We start from the raw sequence: 19273 nt of genomic DNA, 5'->3' as shown, positions 1-19273 counted from the left end.
GGTGATCAGGATAAGAAAGGTTACCAAGGGGTTTGAACAATAATCTTATCAATAACAAGTTTACAAGGACAATGACAGGGTATGTCAAGAATCAATAACAGGGGTACATCGCTATAAAAGTTCAATACTCTACATGGCATGAACAATATGCTCTCTACAACAATTTACACAAGTGAGTAGAATTACTTTCCTGAATTCGTTTTCCTGTTTCACAGAAGTTGAACTACTGCCACCTAGTATACTTTTCCCTTTTCCTAGCCTGAATGCCTTCACGCTCCGAATCTACAATCAACAAATAAACCCTATTTAGATTCTCACTCGAAGTTCCCAGAACGCTTAACAATTTCCCTTAATCACAATACCCTAAGAGTATATATACTCATATATGATCACACAACACGTTTATACCAAAGCCCGTATATATATATACTCTAACCATATAGACTTCGAATCATGCATTATGATGCAAATACGACATATAGCATTTAATCCTTGTATTTCAAACTCTATACTTGAGTTATCATATCACTTATATAACCTTATATCAAGACGACTCAATCCTTCCTTTTTCATCATTTCATTCGAACCAAAACACAAACATAAATCACATTACTTCTAGAAATTACACATGCATTCATTTAGCAATGTAACGGAATCAAATCAATCACTTTTATACCTATATTCCATTCGACTATAACGACAAAACACAACCCAAAAATCAAATATTAACATACATCATGAAAATCGCATATAAACTTGGGATCAAGTCACCACTCATTCTTTTTAAATCATCTTTTAGCCTAATCACTTACATGCATAACTCTATCGTGACATGCATTTACTATTTCGTCTAAAACCAAATCGAAATCATCTCTAAAGTCTATTTAAACATATCAATCAATCTTAATTCTTCAAGAACAATCAAGTACATTCAAAATTTTTAAGAATCATAACATGCATGCAACCATTTAAGCAATTGTTCTACCAGTCACTCTAATTATCCAATAATTTCTAAGGATAAACATCAACAAGTCATTTTCATCACAAAAAATCAATTTGATCCTCAAAAAATCAAGAATTCATTCGGGTTTTAAGAAATCATCACATGCAAACATTATTCCAAATCCTTAAATCATCAATTATTCTAATTTCTCACTATTATCCTAAAACACTAACCCACAATCACTTTAATCAACAAAAATCAACTTAATAACTTTCAAAATCAAAAACCCATTCGGTTTTTAGGTAATCACCTCATGCAAATACCGAAAATAGGTTTTATGAATGTTAGAGCTCAGTTAGAACATCATCACTCACCACGGGTTCATCGGAGTTCATCACCGGTGGCGGTGGCTTCACGGTGGTGACCCCACTCGGGGGTTTCCAACCTTTAACCACCAATTTTCACAGCAAATTCACACATGCAAGCACATATCATCACTTCAAATCATTTAAAAATCAAAACCCTTTTTGTTCTCATAAGAACCGAATCAAAACCACCAACTTCAACTTCGGATTTTTTAAAAACCTTAGAGATAGCAACATGCATCTATATATCTAGATAGATGAAGCAAAATCTCACATAATCATGGTCTTACAATCGAAAATGATGAAGAATCAAGGGAAGGGTTAAAGAGAGAGAGAGTACCGAGAGTGAGAGAGAGAAGACCCGAGAGAGAGAAAAAAGAAAAGAGAGAATGAGAGAAAAAGAGAGAGGTTGGGGTGAGGAAAAGAAAAGAAAGGGGGTGGGGTGGGGTTTATATATTACCAAGGAAGGGTAGTTTAGTAATTAGGCAATTATATCACCAAATCATTCTTTATTCCTTTCCAAAAATGAATTTAATTAGTACATATCTCTCTCGGAAAAGATGAAATTGGTATGATTAATAATTTTAGAATGTAGATCTCGAAATTAGATTTTCATCCATATTTTCAGAATAATTTTTGAATGTATGGTTTATTTAATACGAATTTTACAAGATTGCGCTCAAAATAGAATTTTAACCCGATAAAATCACTTTAAAATGCACCGATCACGAAATAAATCTGTCTAACATTTTTAGAAAGTCTCTAGGACTATTTTGAAGAAAACAAAACAAATTCCACGCTTTGACCTTACTCGAATAATTTTATAAAAATGTATAAAGGTTCAATAATCCTTATTTAATTCAAATAAATCCCTTAAATCCTTTTAAAAATCAACAAATCACGTAATCATGCCCACAGACAAGCAAGCACATATATTTACACATCACAACTCATGGCTGATCATGAAATTTCCCTTTTTATTATTTTTCCTCTTTTTGCGTAACGGGTTGCGTTCGGCTTGACGGCCACACGCTTAGCGTTTCAATTATGCTTTACAATTATCTTTACCAACCGACACGTCACTAAAACATAATATTCACTTAAATATTCCATTTCACATATCAACACATAGTTTACATTTAAACACTTTAATCCCTTTTAAGACGGGTTACGTTCTATTTGACGGCCCGACAACACCGCTTAACCCCTAAGCTAACGCATCAAATTGGAACGTATCTTTCTACGCTCCCAGATACTAATATACAATAAGGACAATTAACCAACAAAATCATTTAGTCACATAATTTATAATTACACCTCCAAAATCATAGTTTATTCACTTAATTATTTCGTGAAATTCCCAGTTGTTACTGCTTGCCTCCCCTATGACAGGATCATGGGCAATTGTACTCCTAGTTTCAACTGCAGAGGCAATTTCTGCTAGGGTTGTGAGGGGAGTTATTCTTACATGAGGAACCTTCAATTGAATTGGAGAGGATTTAGATAGCTCCCCCTCAGGAGTACTACCCTCAAACCTTTCAGTCTGTGAAGATTGTTTTGCACATAAAGGTGCATTAGAGGTATCCATGGGGTCTTCAGTAAAGACTGATGAATCCCCCATGTTTGTGATGGTTTCATCAAGGTCTACCCCAGAATGTAGCCTCTCACCATCTAAATGAGGTTTTTGTGTGGTGAGCAAAGCTTCTTGAGCTAAGTCACTTGATTTTTGGTGCACTTGAGAAATGGATTCAAGTGGAATTGGAATAGAAGAAATATTAGATAGAAGAGATTGTTGCTCAGTTGTGAGTGTTGGCAGCTCCCCTTGAATAGATGAGGGAGCTTCAAGGGATGTGCTCTCACAATGCGTGCCTTCCTTATTTCTCCTACCATATACTTGAAATGCTTCTTGTGCAGGTTGTGGAGACTCACTCCTGGTTGTTTTTACAACTGGATCCTGTTGGGAGGATGTAGAGGAGGATAGAGTAGTCAGCTCAGTTTGTTTACTTCTTTTGGATCTTTTGACCAGAGGTGGTTCTCTTTCATCTCTCTCCTCACCACTCTCAGATATCACAACTAGGTTTATCCCCTTTCTCTTCTTTTAATGACCTCACCTTTTTGAGAAGATGAGGTAGTTGCTTTCCTAGCTTCTAAAGGTTGTGAAAGAATGGTTGCAGCTTGGGAAGATCCCTGTTGGTGATCCTGTGTTTGTACTACCACAGGTTCAGGAATCATAGTTGTACTAGATTGTGCATTAGATCTCATGTCAGGCATAGGATAAGGATAAGTCCTAAATCTCTCTAACATAAATGGAGTGATTTTCAGACTTACATTCACCTTACTCTTTGTAGTAGGTGAGCCAAATATTATTCTGGGCACTTGCGTATATTTGCCTATTTTAGTACTATCTATACCATTCAGTAGGTGTATGTCAGCTACTTTATTATTTAAAGTGGACATAATAAATCTTGGAAAGAAAATTTCCTTACCTCTAACTATTAGAGGCATAATCAGCCTGGTTGCAAGTTCTTCCAGGATCAGCAGACCAGCATTCAGGTGTCTATTGTGGGCAATTGAATAGACCATCTTTTGCAAAACACTAGAGATATTGTCATATCCTGTTTTTCTCCAAGTAAAGGCCCTTACTACAGAGTCAAAGATGAATGACCACTCCTTCCTTAGATTAATTCTGTTTAAGCTTGACAGGTTGATTCTCCCACCATAATTGATGAAGTCCATGAACTCAGTCAACTCATCAGGAGTTGGTACCTCCACCAGATTCTCAGTTGGCAGCCCCAAAGCTCTATTCACATCTTGGTCATTGAATTCTATTCGTTGGCCTCCAATTGTGCATGTCACCACCATAGAGAGAGAGTTGTTGTTAAAATCAGTCCTCACTACAGCTGTAGTCCAGAATTCATGCAGCACATCTGGATACAGTACTGGATTTGCAGTCAAAGCACTTGCAAGATAGGATTCAGACAGCAGCTTCACAAACCCCTTGAAACTATCAGGAGCTTGGTTTGCATCAGTGAAAGCAATATAATTGGTTCCTTTCTCTGGGATAGATGTCCTAGCAACATTTTGGGCCATTGTTGATTGATGAGAATGAATGGGCAAGAAAATTTCTGAGAAAGGATGAAAAACGAGAGAGAAAACGGTTTCTGATTGAAAGCTAGGTCACTTTAGATCTCGAAAGTTGTAAGTAAGAGTATGTATCGAGAAGTCTGGGTATTTATAGTAATAGAAGATGACTTGTCGAGAACTCAAAATAGATATTTGGAGTTTGTCTATCGAGAAGTCATTTTAAGAAGTGAAGTACATGTCAAGAAGTCATTTTAAATTACTCTTAAAGAGAACTCAAACTTGACTTATCGAAATGTCAAATAAATACCCAGTTTGTCCAAAAAGTGGACTGAACTGATTCTAACTTTTATTTGAATAAATTCAAAATAAAATTAGAATAAATTTTCCAAAAGTATTTTACCAAAATAATTTATCAATTTAAATTATCCCAATTCTGAGTTATTAATAAGTCAAAATTTGTACTTGTAGAGAACTCTATGAATGAACACTACTAGAGAACTCTACAAGGACTTATCGATAAGTCATTTGAAGCCTATCGAGAAGTCACTCGAGAAGTCAGTGAGTTGACTTATCGAGGACTCACTCGAGAAGTCCTAAAATGACTTGTCGAGAAGTCAATTTATACCTATCGAGAACTCAGTTCTCTAAATACTTTTGGTTATTAAAATTCTGCCTTGTGTTAATTTTACAGATTAAGAATGTTAAATTAACAACTGAGCAGTTTACTTAGAATTTGAAAAATTCCAAGTTAATTGAATTTGAAAAACAAATATACAGAGATTTCTGAAATATTTATAATTCATATTTCAGTTAATTTCCAATTTAATTAAATTAATTTTAATTTACTGGAGATTAATCTGCTGCAAAACATTAGCTGAGTTCTTGCCTTAGGATGAAGAATTAAGCAATCCAATTTCACTTACAAATCTAGTGAAAGTTGCTTCATCCAAAGGTTTAGTAAAAATGTCAGCTAATTGTTTTTATGTTGGTACAAAAATGAGCTTAATGCTATATCAGGATACAAGTCTTTGAAAGACAAAATTGACACCTTCCACTGGAACCCTTTTTTTCAGCCCTCCATCTAGAAAAATCTGTATCTGTGAGACCAACATCTCCAAAACTGATTCCCTTGGGATACCATAATCCCAAGTTGAGCTTCCTTCCAGTATCTGAAGATCCTCTTTCTCCCCATGAGGTTGTGCAATCAAACTCAGGTGTATGAGATGTGCTTCCATTTCCATGATTCTCTTGTTGAGTAATTTCTTCATTTCCATCGTCTGACAGACTTCACAAACTTCAACTTGAGCAAGCTCCATTTTAGGCATGTCTCTTACCAACTCCTTTTTGACAAGGTGTTAATTTTCTTGAAAATCAAGTGAGACAGATTTTTAAGCCAGAGCTTGTTTATTTCTCCTGATACCTTGGTGTAGAAGCAAGAAATACCATCCTTATTTGTTGAGTCAAAATCTTCAACAAACAAGCTTCCTTTCCTTGCTCCTTTCAGAGCAACTTCGCCAGTTTTCTTGCTGATAATAGTGCATTCTTCTTGTTGAATAAGACTTGAGACCATTGTCTACAATATGCTAATTCTGAAAAGACTCACTTCAATATCATCTACCAGTGCTACATCATTTAAAGATAACATTTTCAGAACAATCTTGCCATATACCATTTTGAATCCTTTGATGTTATCTCCAAAGGTCACCAATGGGCCAGCTTTCTCCTCAAACTGTGATAGCAGGGCTTTACTACCAGTCATATGCCTGGAACATCCACTGTGTATGATCCAAATGACTTTCTTCACTTGCCCTGCACACAATGAGTCTTAAGTCTGTTTGGAAACCCAAGCAGTGTTGGGTAGTTTCTTCTTGGTAACTTGTTCAGTAGAAGTAGAATGAGTTGTTTTAGAACAAACAGAATTTAGTGACTGTTGTGCATGTTTTCCTTCTGATGTGAACTCATTCCTTGATTCTTTAAGGTCTACCCTCAGTTTGTGAGAACTCTTCATTACCTTCATGTTGCAAGGAATACAGTCAAACTTGTCATAGAATGAATAGAGATCATTTGAATTTGCTTCATTGTATTTGCAAGTTCCTTCAACTGGCTTGCTAACAACCTTTTTACAAAGGTGAGTTAGATGATTTGAAGAGCCACATTTTTCACACTTCTTTCTAGGAGCATTTGCAACATAAGCAAAATTATTGCTTTTGTTTATCCCTATTTTCGCATTTCTGTTTTTCTTTCTCTTTCTTGCATCTCCAGTTTTGGTTTCTTGAACAGGAGTCTTGGGACTTTATTTGTTCATGAGCTTCTCTTCCGTATTGGAAGACTGAACTGATTCTTCGGTTTTCTTCTCTTTATCTTCATCATCAATTTATTGCTTGATAATCAATTCTTCTTCACTGAAGTTAGTACAGATGCTTTAAATATAGGTGCATTAACATCTTTCAAAAAGGTTGGAGCATTCTCAGTCTTCTTTGCTTTCCCTTTGCCACCTACAGTTTTCTTTTTGTCACTCATGTCATCATAGTCAAGGCCAATAGCAATATTTGCACATGGCTTATTCTTCTCATGATATTGTCCGACCAGTTCAGATGTATTGAGAAAAGATTTCATCTTTACTTCATTCTTTTCTACCTTCTCCCTTAACACTGCTTCAATTTCATTTGCACACTTGAGCTTGTTCTAGAGATAAGCATTTTCTTGTTTTAAAGCTTCAAGCTCAACCAGCAACAATTCAATTTCTTGCTTCTCACTCTTGAGCTTCTTATTTATCTTTGTTAATCTGCTAACTTCTTCATTAGTAACAACCATGCTTGTGTGAATGTGAAACATTTATGTGCTCATCTTTTCAACAGTTTCCTTGTATTGATTCACGTTTAAATCAATAGTGGTAAGAGTTGGTGTCTGTGCTTTTGATGAGGATGACTCACCTTGCTCCAAAGCCATTAGAGCATAGTTTCCAACTTCCTTATCTTTATCATTATCTGAATCATTCCAACTATTTCCCTCCGCAATGTAAGCTTTGCTCTGTTGCTTTTTCAGAAGAGCTTCATACTTTGCTTCCAGTTCAAGATAAGCTTTTTCTTTCTTTGCCTTCTTAGGTTTCCTACATTCTGTAGCAAAGTGGCTTAGCTCATCATAATTGAATTACCTTATATTATATCTGTCAACAGATCTAGTTTTGTAACCACTCCTGCTGTCAGAATTGTACTTCCCTTTCTCTTTCCAGCTGTTGTCTTTGTTGAAGGATTGTCCTTTACTCCTGAAGTACCTTGGCTTCTTTACTCTAATGTTAGAGAATTTTCTAGCTAAATAGGCCATAGACTGATCTAGCTCATCAAGTTCTTCAAGAGTGTAGAACTCATCCTTTTCCAATTCCCGAATGACTTGTTCCTGTGAATCAATTGTTCTTTGCTCACTTGTTGAGGCAACTGAAATATGAGACATTGGTTCATCATTAGATATTTGGCCTTCATTTACTATTAAAGCACTTGAGCCATCTAGAACATGTCCTTTTCCAGATCTCAATGATTGCCTTTGAATCATCTCTAGTTCATATGTTTTGAGAATTCCATATAGAACTTCCAGAGTTATTCTGCTCAAGTCTCTCCCTTCCCTGATTGCTGAGATTTTCTGTTCCAAATGATCAGGAAGAGTAAGCAAGAACTTTAGATTCACCTCTTCAGCTTCATAGTATTTGTTATGAAGCTGCAAGTCATTTATCAGCTTATTGAATCTTTCAAACACATCAGTAATGCTTTCCTTAGGCTTAGCCATGAAACCCTCATACTGTGAAATCAGTATCCTTCTTTGATTAGATCTAACCTCCTCAGTTCCTTCACAGAGTATTTCAATCTTTTCCAATATTTGCTTGGCAGTGTCAAAGTTAACAATATTGTTGTACATCACACTGTCAAGTGATTCAATCAATATCAATTGCAAGCTACTATCCAGGAAGACTTTCTCCTTTTCAGGGTCAGAATACTCAGCTAGATTTTTAGGAGCATAATGAGCTGGTATGACCATGTCTCCATCTGTAGATTCCTCAACTCTTACCATAGGAATGAAGGGACCATTCTTGAGGATCTGAATGTAGAGTGGATTGGCCATCTTGATAAATAACAGCATTTTCTTTTTCCAAAGAGTGTAGTTAGCTTTGTCAAAGGTAGGAATTTTGATGCTACTGATTTTCCGTGTATTCATTCTTCCAGGATCTTGAATCTGTTTACTTTCAGATTTTGCTCTGATACCACTTGTTAGGTAATGAATCACACACAAGGGGGGGGGGGTGAATGTGTTTTTCTGATTTTAGGCTTTTCTTGAAAGTTAATGGTTGAACAAAGTTAATTAAATCTTGTATAGAAAAGTGTTCATGCAGAATCCAAACTTGCAGAAAATAAAGAACACAAATCTTCAAAACTCACTTAATTTTATATTAAAAATTAAGACTATTTTGCTACAAAATTTTTAAGCTCTTTGATGTTAAAAAGCTCAGCTTCTTCTTGAGAGTGAAACAAGAGATTTGATCTAAATTGTTACAACTAACTAAATGACCAGTGTCAACTTTATAACTCAATTAACTGCTAGTTTATACAGTGGATAATAAACATGATATTAGCTTTTCTAAACTGTAACTTGTCAATTCTATTTATAGAAAAACAAATCTTTCATTTCTGGCTTAGCATATCTTTAGCATCCCGTGATCACTTTAATCTTCCTCTGTCAGTTAATCTTTGCCATTGATCTTGCACACTCTTCAAGCTGCTTTTTGTAGACTTGTCAATCCAGCTGTTGGATTGTTTGTTGATTGTTTATATTGGATATTGAAGTGATCTGCAATTCTGTACTTTGAGACTGTACCTCGAGATCTCTAGTTTGAATTAATAGAACACTTGACATCTCGATAAGTATATAGGCTTATCGAGATCTCTAGAACTCCATATTGTGTTTGGATTATAGAGGTCTTCAGCTTGTCGAAATCTCTAGTCTTCACATCTTCACTTTGACTTATCGATAGCTCATAGTTCTCTACTGAATGTAGACTTGTCGATAACTTAAAGGAATGACTTGTCGATATCTCCAATCTTCAGTTCTTCAATTTTACTTGTCGATATCTTCCTGAGTTCTCTAGTAGCTCTTCTGACTTCTCCACTCTGAATTCATTCATTTCTTCTATCCCGGTGGATATTGCTCATCCGCCGAGTAGTAATTGTATCCCGACGGATGTGCCTAACAGCAGTCATCCGTCGACTAGCCAAACTACTATTCCTATGAATGTTCCCCATCTGTCGGTACTCTTTGCAACTTGAATGACTTCTCGATAAGCCATTCTGGAGTTCTCGAATGACTTCTCTATAACATTAAATCTGTGACTTGTAGAGATCTTGACTTAGAGTATTTTTCTCCAAACAAATTTATTCAACTCCAAGTTTTTTCAAAATTCTTCAGAGGCATGATCTTCTTGATCTTCTTCCAGATAGAATTCTTAGGCTTGGTACTGTTTTAGGAAAAAGACTCCAGTTCGCTCCTTTACATTTTTATAGACTTTAAGTGTTACAAGTAAAAAATACCAATTTAGATAACAATACAACTTAGTTAGGGTTGACAAATTGTCTTAGTCTTGTTAAAGTACATGCATGTCTTTTACAACATTCGGCCTCAACGTCGTCGAAGATTTAATTTGGAGCACCAAATCTGAATTTTGACTTGCGAGACATTTGAAATTCGAGGATGATTTGATTATTTGAATGATGATTGGAGGTGTTAAAGATGTCGGTGATGTGTCGTTGGAGTTTCGGGTGGCGGAATGAGGATGACGATAGAGTTGAAAGGATGACGATGGAGTTAAAAGGAAATGGAAGTTAGAGATGGGGATTTGATTAATAATAATTTTTATAAAATAATGGGCATATTGTATATTAACATGCACCCACAAATCATAATTAGCCGTACGTCATTTTTGAAGTTATTTTGGGACCAGTTTTGGTACCCCTAACATTACTTAATGTATTTAAGTGTTCTATTAATTTTATAGAATATTGTTAATTTATTATTTAGTGATTCAGAACACCTAAAAATTTAGTATTGACTTTAAATTTTGAGAAGATAAAAACTATTCAAGAGAATCTTGTATCATATATAAATTGAAGAGAATCTTTTAATAAAAAACCGCACTTTGAATTTTGAGAATATAAAAACTATTTAAGATAATCTTATATTAAAAAACTGAAAGTATTTAAGAGAATTTAATTATAGATATACAAATTACTTAGGTGGATCTTGTAATTTTAAATTTATATATTTTGAAGAATCTCAACAGTGTTTTTTTGTAAAATTATTGCAATTAATAATGAATACACTCAATTAAAGATCATGTAGAAATTTTTAAAAATTATAAAATAATCATTAATATTTTGTGAATCACCTAAGAGAATCTTAAATTTACTTTTAAAATATATTTTTTTAACTTATCAACATATTTTTTAATGATTCAAAAATTTTGTTTAGACGAAAAATAATAATTTGAGAAGGAAAAGGCATTTTAAGGGAATCTTGTCCAAGATAAATAATATTATACTTAATAGGCTCTTAAATTAAATATACAAAAAACTTAAGATAAACTTATTGAAAAAAATACTTAAAAGAATCTTTTAAGTTTAAATATTCAGTTTGTAACACATATATAATATTCTGTAAAATTAATAATAAATAATAATAAACATACTATAGAAAATTCGTGTAGAAATCATTTAAACTTGTACAGATTTTTTATAAAACAATCATAAATTATGTGATGGTTATAAAAATCGGTCAATTTTTTTAAAAATTGTCAAAAATTTGGTCAAAAATATTTGTCCGATTTGACCAATTCTCTATAAACTACCAATAAATCATCCAATTTTTTTAAAATCACACGATAAATCGCAAATCGGTACATCAAATGAATAGTTTCGGTTTCCGAAATCAGTATCCATGAAAAAATTTAAGAAAATCATGTTATTATTTTTATTTTTAAATGAATTACTTTTTAAATTTATTATTGAACTTAGAAAATAAATGAAATTTTGAGAAGATAAAAGAATCTTGTATTTAAAAATACAGAAGATTATATCGTATTGAAATTTTTTAGGAAAAACATGTGTAATAGCCTGCACTTACGGACTATTAATCTAAATACAATAACTTAAATAAAATAGATTCTTGTTTCGATAATTCAAATATATTCAAAATTAGTCAAAGCAGCGGTCAAACTTGTGACGCCCTAAAACTCGGGATTAAGAATGAGGACCCACGACACCTTTATACCAAATAAACTATGCAATAATAACATAATAATAACCCCAAAAATCTACAAGGACTGATATAAGATGAAGTATGAGACAAGATTACAACTACCAACCAAAATCATAAAAATTATTACAACCCTTTACAAAATATTAGAAATTAAAATTCTGACTTGGAATTGCCAAATAATCCAGTTCATCTGTACTTAAAGATTACATTCCCAAAAATATTCAACGCTTCCTCACATCCGACACCTACCTGATTTGCCACCTGAAACCTAATGGTCCGGAAAGTGACCGTTATAGACACTCTTACGAGCGGTGCGCCTATGTCTTGTCATCTTCTTGCTTAACAGCCAAAAGTTAGATCAACACAAAACAATATGAGCTATAAGGCTCAGCAAGTAACTACAAAAAAAATTATAAATATCAATAATCTGGCAGTAACTCAATAGTAATAATATTAGATCTCTGGTTTAGTATTTTAAAGGCTCAAGATTATGGTCTGGAAGTATAAAGTCATTGGATTGAGAAATCTTTTATAAGAAGGTTTCTGTCAAAATCTGGAAAGTCTCACGATCACTTTTGAAAATCAAATCATAATGTTCATGGGATCAGTGCTTAAGGCACGATTAAAATATTTTTCATTCATTACTATAAAATAAATAGATTTTGATTTGATTATCCAACGAAATATTTTTCATGGGATCAGTGCTTAAGGCACGATTTGATTATAAAATAAATCTGGATAGTCCCGCTAGCCTCTTAGGCATATATCGAATCTTTAGGAATCCAACGAAATCTTTATATCAGAATAGTCATTGTATTTCTAAAACTTAATTCCTTTTCAATCATTTACCAACCTTTGAAATCGTTTAGACTCTTTCATGTCAAAAATCATTCTTAATTTCATTTTAGGAATTTAAATGGGGTAAACGAAGGTATAAGAAAGAAACATTAGCTAAAGTATGATCAAGGTTAAGAAATGGTATTAACGGTACGTGTAAAGCAAAGTCTATTACCAACGCAGGGTGTCAACAAGCAGAGGTATTATTAACTTGAAGATCTAGGTAGGTATGGATATTTAGCAGTGAGAACGAAACATTAAAAGTATTAGATGTATGGGTATTCAAAAGAAACAGGCTATTCAAGGTATATCAAGTATTTAGGTAGTAATATCAATGATCAACTTTCTTTACTATTTCATATCATAACAATTTCCCTTAACATTTTATATCCTTCAACATTTATAAGAAAGGAAAATTTACTTATCTCAGATGCTTTCCCTTTTCAAAAAGATCGGGTTACTGCCACCTTGGACTTCATTTACCTTCCTTGTTCGACTGTCCTCGATTTCCAAATCTGCAATATAACAATAAACCCTAGTTAGAGACCTTATAAACATTCAACGTTTCTCGGAATGTTTAATTTTATTACCCATTTTCATTAATTATAACCCAACTTATATTCTTATATATATAACTTTTGACCAAACTGATCACGTAACACCAAATATATCTTATACTTTAATTCATCTCGTTACACATAAACAAGTAATCACATATATATACTTTTATTCTTTAATGATTTACTTTCAATCATGTATGCACATTGTTAAACGATACAAAAAACACTTTGACCCAACACTTATATATCATTTATAATCCTACCTAAAATTCGGTATGACCTACTCATAATTACTCTTATCATTTAACTAATTCCAAACAACAACAAATTTACATGCCATAGAATTATCAAATCCAACTTTACAACATACATATGTATTTGTCAAATATCGAATAAAGTATATATAACGTCTATATTCCAAGTAATTTAATAATCGTATTACGAACCGTAATTAACGAACCGAACATGTATGAATCGACAAAAAAATCTTAAAATACGAAATTAATTATAAATTAATAAAATCTATAAATTTCTAAGTAATAGCATGCATTGATATCTCAAGTAATTATCACAAGGTTGAAACATATGCACCAAATATACGATACCCGAACCAAAAATTATTCAAAAACCGAATTCAAAACCATAAACTCATTTTTGAAACATCCTAAATTCATAACTACACACATACAACTTAATTATAACATCCAAATAAACATGCAACCCTTAAAACATACAAATCAAATTTACATATCAAATTAACATGATAGAAACTGAATTAATTCAAGAATTCAAATAGTATAATTCTGAATATTATTCAAATATCACATACAGATACAAAAATGAATTAATGTTTGATTATTAGGGCTCAGTTAATACATCATATCCCACCACCGGCTCACCAAGGATCACCTCAAGTGGCGCCAAAGTCTCGGTGGTGCCCAACTCGGGTTTTCACTAGAAAACTCCACTGATTCACTTAAATAATAATATAATCTTTTTTATCATCATGAATCAACCATGAAACCAACAAACCCAATCAAGAAATTGATAAAACCAAATTAAAACCCAGAATGGGGTTTCGAAAAATTTTATAGAACCATATATTCATAGACATATAATTGTAGGGGGAGTAAAACCGAACACATACATATTTTTGGATCAAAAAACGAGCAATGAACGAAGAAGATATGGAGGAGAGAGAGAGAGAGTCGAGAGTGACCGATAGAAAGAAAAGACGAGAGAGACGAGAGGGATGAACAGTGGGGAGAAAAAGAAATAAAAAGGGGGCTCCTGGGTTTTATATGCCCCGAGGCAATTCGGTAAATTGCCCAAAAATTCTACCATTTGTCAATTTTTTGAAAAAGAAATGATGCTGATTTTAATTGGTAAATTCAATAATAAATAATAAAATGAGATTTTAAAATCAAGACTTATTTGTAAAATTAACTTTATGAAAATATCTATCTCCCAATATTTTTAAAATAATATTTGAGTGAACGGTTTATTTTCTTCGAATTTTGCAAGATAACGCAAAAACTAGAAATAACTTTCTTAAAATTATTTTAAAATAGCAAAATCTTAAAATGATTCCAACTCTTATTTTTAAAAAGTCCACAGAGCTATTCAAAAGATAATAAAATAAGTGTTATAATTTAAATATACACTGATGATTTAATGAAAATATTTAAAGGTCAAATAAACTTATTTCTCACACAATAAATTATTTAAAAATATTTCAAAACTCTATAATCACACATTCAATCACGTAAGGGTCAAATAACATATATTCGCATATTTGAATCAATAAAACCTCATATACATAAACTTTCCTCTCTTTTTTTATCGTAGGTAACCCGCAGCCGCTACCCTTTGGGTGCGCACTAGGTAAACCCTACGAGCTCACGCAATAGCCTGTAAACCACGTGAACCAAGGTAAATCGCATTTAAGCGACAAGCTCTGACTCATGAGGTATAATCATTAATTCTCCTCCCTTGGGATTTGAACCTGTGACCAAGAGGATAGTTATCCCCTCTTTAACCAACTGAGCCAACCCTTGCGAGCTGAATTTTCCTATTTAAAATCTATCTATAATTACTTTTCACATTTGCCAAATAGCCAATCATTCAAATAACGATACGACTTTACGCACTCTTAATCAATAATCACAGGAGCACGTAAGACTCTCTGTACAACATATTTCCATATAATCAATTTAATCTTGTTTTCGTATAATCATCTTTTACGGGTCGCATACCAGCTGACGGCCCGATTGACATTTTGACTCGATCATTAATCATGTTTTATATCTCAAGTCGTATACTGACTCGTCAAACTGGACTAAATTAAATATAAAATTTTCTTTACTAATTCACCTTAAGTTTCCCATAAACCATATAACTTATATTTTATTCACATAATATGCTTCCGAAAATCCCGGTCGTTACATCTTTCCCCTTAAAAGGATTTTGTCCTCTGAATATCACCTAAGTAAAAACAAATGGGGATACTTTTTAAGCATTTCGCTTTCAAGTTCCCAGGTCAATTTAGCACGAAACTACTACTAATGGCACTATCTTATTTCTAAGCGTCTTTTCTTTACGATTTAATATCTAAACAAGTTGTTCCGCATAAGATAGATCCTGATGAATTTCCACGGGTTCCAGTTCTATCACATGATTGGCATCTAGATTATACTTCTTTAATAATGACACATGGAAATCATTATGAAGATGTTGCATATGAGGTGGTAGTGCTAGCTCATATGCAACTTTCCCAACTTGCTTTAATATTTCAAACGGTCCAACATATCTAGGACTCAACTTTCCTTTATTTCCAAATCTTGACACGCCTTTCCATGATGCCACTTTCAAAAATACTTTCTCTCTAGGTTCAAGCGTAGTATATTTTCGATTCTGATATGCATACTTCTTTTGTCGATCATGTGCTGCTATCAATCTCTTCCGAATCAATTCTACTTATTGTATTGTTTGCTACACCAATTCTGGACCCAATAATCTACGTTCACAAACTTCGTCCCAATAGACAAGGGATCTGTATTTTCTTCCATACAACGCTTCATAGGGTGGCAACCAATACTGTCTTGATAATTAATGTTGTACGAGGATCTATTAATGGCAAATGATCATCCTAAGTTACTTCAAAATCCAAAGCACAAACTTTTAACATATCCTCAATAGTCTGAATAGTTCTTTCGCTTCATCCGTCAGTCTGCGGATGATAATCGGCACTCATGTACAACTTTGTGCCCAAATGTTCTTGAAATTTCCGCCAAAATCTCAAATTGAACCTAAGATCTCTATATGACACAATCGAAACGGGCGTGCCATGCCGGATCGTAATTTCATTCAAATATAATTTGACCAATCTTTACAATGAAAATCTTTCATTAATTTGTAAGATATGTGCAGACTTTGTAAGTCGATCAATGATCACCCAAATCGCATCATGATTAGCTCTTATCTTTAATAATCCCACTACAAAATCCATTGCAATGTGTCACTACTAGAAAATGGTCAATAGACATCACCCCTTTAATATCGGTTGGAAAAATCAATGATGTAAAAGAGCTCTTTGACATCTGTTGTTTTTAAACTAATGTTAAATATTGTCTTTAACATCAGATTTTTAAATAAATTTTGTCTAATTATATTTTCTTTAAAATAAAAAACTACATTTCACGCCGGTTGTTTTCTAAAAAATATAAAAAGAATTCTTTCACATTGGTTGTTTCTTGACTGATGTTACTATCTCTTATTCACATTGGTTCCTAAACAACCGTTGTCTTTGTTAAAATTCAAAAAAAACACAAGCCAGGAATTGTTCCCAATATTTTATACTTACCCAACATTTCATTTCCAATAATTTCCCCCATTTCTATTCTCTAATTTCCCTCTTCTCTCACCCCTACCCTCATATCTCACACACATACACTAATCTCTCATATGCACACACTCATCTCTCTATCCATCTATCTCTCTTCTTCCATCTTTCTTCATCCATATCGCTTCTTGTTGTGCCCTGATGTTTTTGCAATTGAGCGCTACAAGGTGTATACATGCAGCCCTGATTTGAGACAACACATATCAAACACTAATGAGGCTGTAATCAAGTCTTTATAACACGAATCGAACTCTATCCAAGCCGAAACCAAGTCCACAAATCGAACCCTAATTTGTAAGTATTTTTTAGATTTGTTTATTAATTTCAATTTTATATTTTAATTTAACTTCTTTGAACAAATTAATCAGTGATTTTTCCAAGTACTCATCTCCGGTAACCCCACTACTCATCTCCGGTAACCCCACTACTCATCTCCGGTCATCTCTGTGACCCCGCTTCTCATCTTCGATGGTCATCTAAGGTGTATATTATTCATTTATCTTTGCTTTTATTTTTTTGAATGATCATTTAAGCATGTTTAAATGCTATTATGTATTTATTTTACTTTTTTTTATTCTATTTTGTGTATAGTTTTATTGTACTTTGTGTTGGTAAATTAAGGCATTGCTTTTTGCTACCAATAAAAAATGAAAGCAAAACATGCTCTGAATTTATGAAAGGTATACAACAAAAATTCCTCCGAAATCGGCTTTACTTGTGTTTGTTTAGAATTATTTTCCCTGATTTTTGACCACTCACGCTGTTATATTCTTACTTAGTTCCGATAATGGGCACGAAGAGTAATTGGCGGCTGCAAATGCTGTTATTAAAATTGACATTGTTTATTAATAGATTGTTTTCTTGTACTTTTCTAAATTAATCTATGTTTGTCAATTTTATACAATTTTTTTCATTGTAGCTTATGCTTTCTCAAGTTCATTTTCCAGATGGAGCAGTTATTTTGTTTCATTTCTGAGGTTGACATCGCCTATACAAAACATCAGGTATTGTTGCACTTATTTTAGTTGTATAGAATGTTTTCTAATGTTCCAAATGTAGCCATGTAGGTTACAAGAGGCTGGTTCTCGTAGTTTATATATGGTATATATGTGATTTTGATATTATGATGCAATCTTTACTTGTTTGTCAATTTTCTTTCTTATAAAGCATTAAATTACTGAACGGGATGCTAGTTGCTTTTCAAACACCTCAGAGGATATGATTATTTTATAATCTCCCTTACCCTTTTCTGTTACATGATATTATTGATATTAGTGCATCTAAATCAAGTCCATAAATGAAAGAGCACTGTTGGAGATTCAGAGTATTGGACTTTCCCTGGACCAGGGGTATGTTTTCTATTTGTTCCCTTTTTTTGGTAGGGTAAATGAAACATATGTAAGCATTAATATGGGTGTTTATTTCACAGCCTATAAGTAGATGTGAGAGAGAGAGTTGTAGCTCAACAGAGAAAACTAGAGAGGTCACTATTATTACAAATAAAAAATTTGTAGCTTTGTTTCTTCAAAATAATATACCTGCATGCTGGTATACACAGATATCAATATTGTTTTTTTAATCATACACTTTAATATTTATATTTTTTGTAAAAGTTTATCACGTTTCCAACATAATAGTGGTGCTTGTTGTGCAACAACATTGATAAGAAATAGAGAGCTTGTCTTCTCGAATGCTGGTCATTTTCATGTTGTGATGAGCTCAGGATGAGTTACTGAAGCAATCACGGTTGATTATAGACCTTCAAGAAAAGATGAAAAGGAAAGGATGAAAAATTGGTAAGTGTTAAGTAAAAGAGGATGTGTAATTTAAATTAATCAAAAGTAGTCCGCGATACTTGGAATTATAATGTGATATTCACAAGTGTATAGTAATTGATAGTGTCGATATTCACATTTGTAATGTTCTGGTCAGTGATTTAAAGAAGCCAATACTTGGAATTATAATGTTCTCATATTGTCTCAACTACAGCTAAGTCATGTTTCAAATGCAGCTAAGCCCTGAAGGATATCAGGCACCTGTTAGGCCTTTTCTAGTAAACCTGCTAGCGTTTTTATCTTATTTCTCTGCAAAGTATATAAAAACTTGGAAAAGGTTGGTCTAGTAGTTTGGGAGGGGAAACAAGTGCCACTAGCTGATTTTGTTTTTTAAGAATGCAAGGTTGTGACATTATGCTTCTTTGTAGAGATATTATTTTTAAGTTTGACTCACAAGTGTGAATAGATGACCTCTTGATGATGTCTTTTTTATGTCTTTTTATGCAGAATGT

The sequence above is a fragment of the Apium graveolens genome, chromosome 4 (genome assembly GCF_009905375.1).
Source record: "Apium graveolens cultivar Ventura chromosome 4, ASM990537v1, whole genome shotgun sequence".
NCBI lineage: Eukaryota > Viridiplantae > Streptophyta > Magnoliopsida > Apiales > Apiaceae > Apium > Apium graveolens.
The sequence above is the reverse complement of the archived record's forward strand: the minus strand, read 5'-3'. Positions refer to the sequence as shown.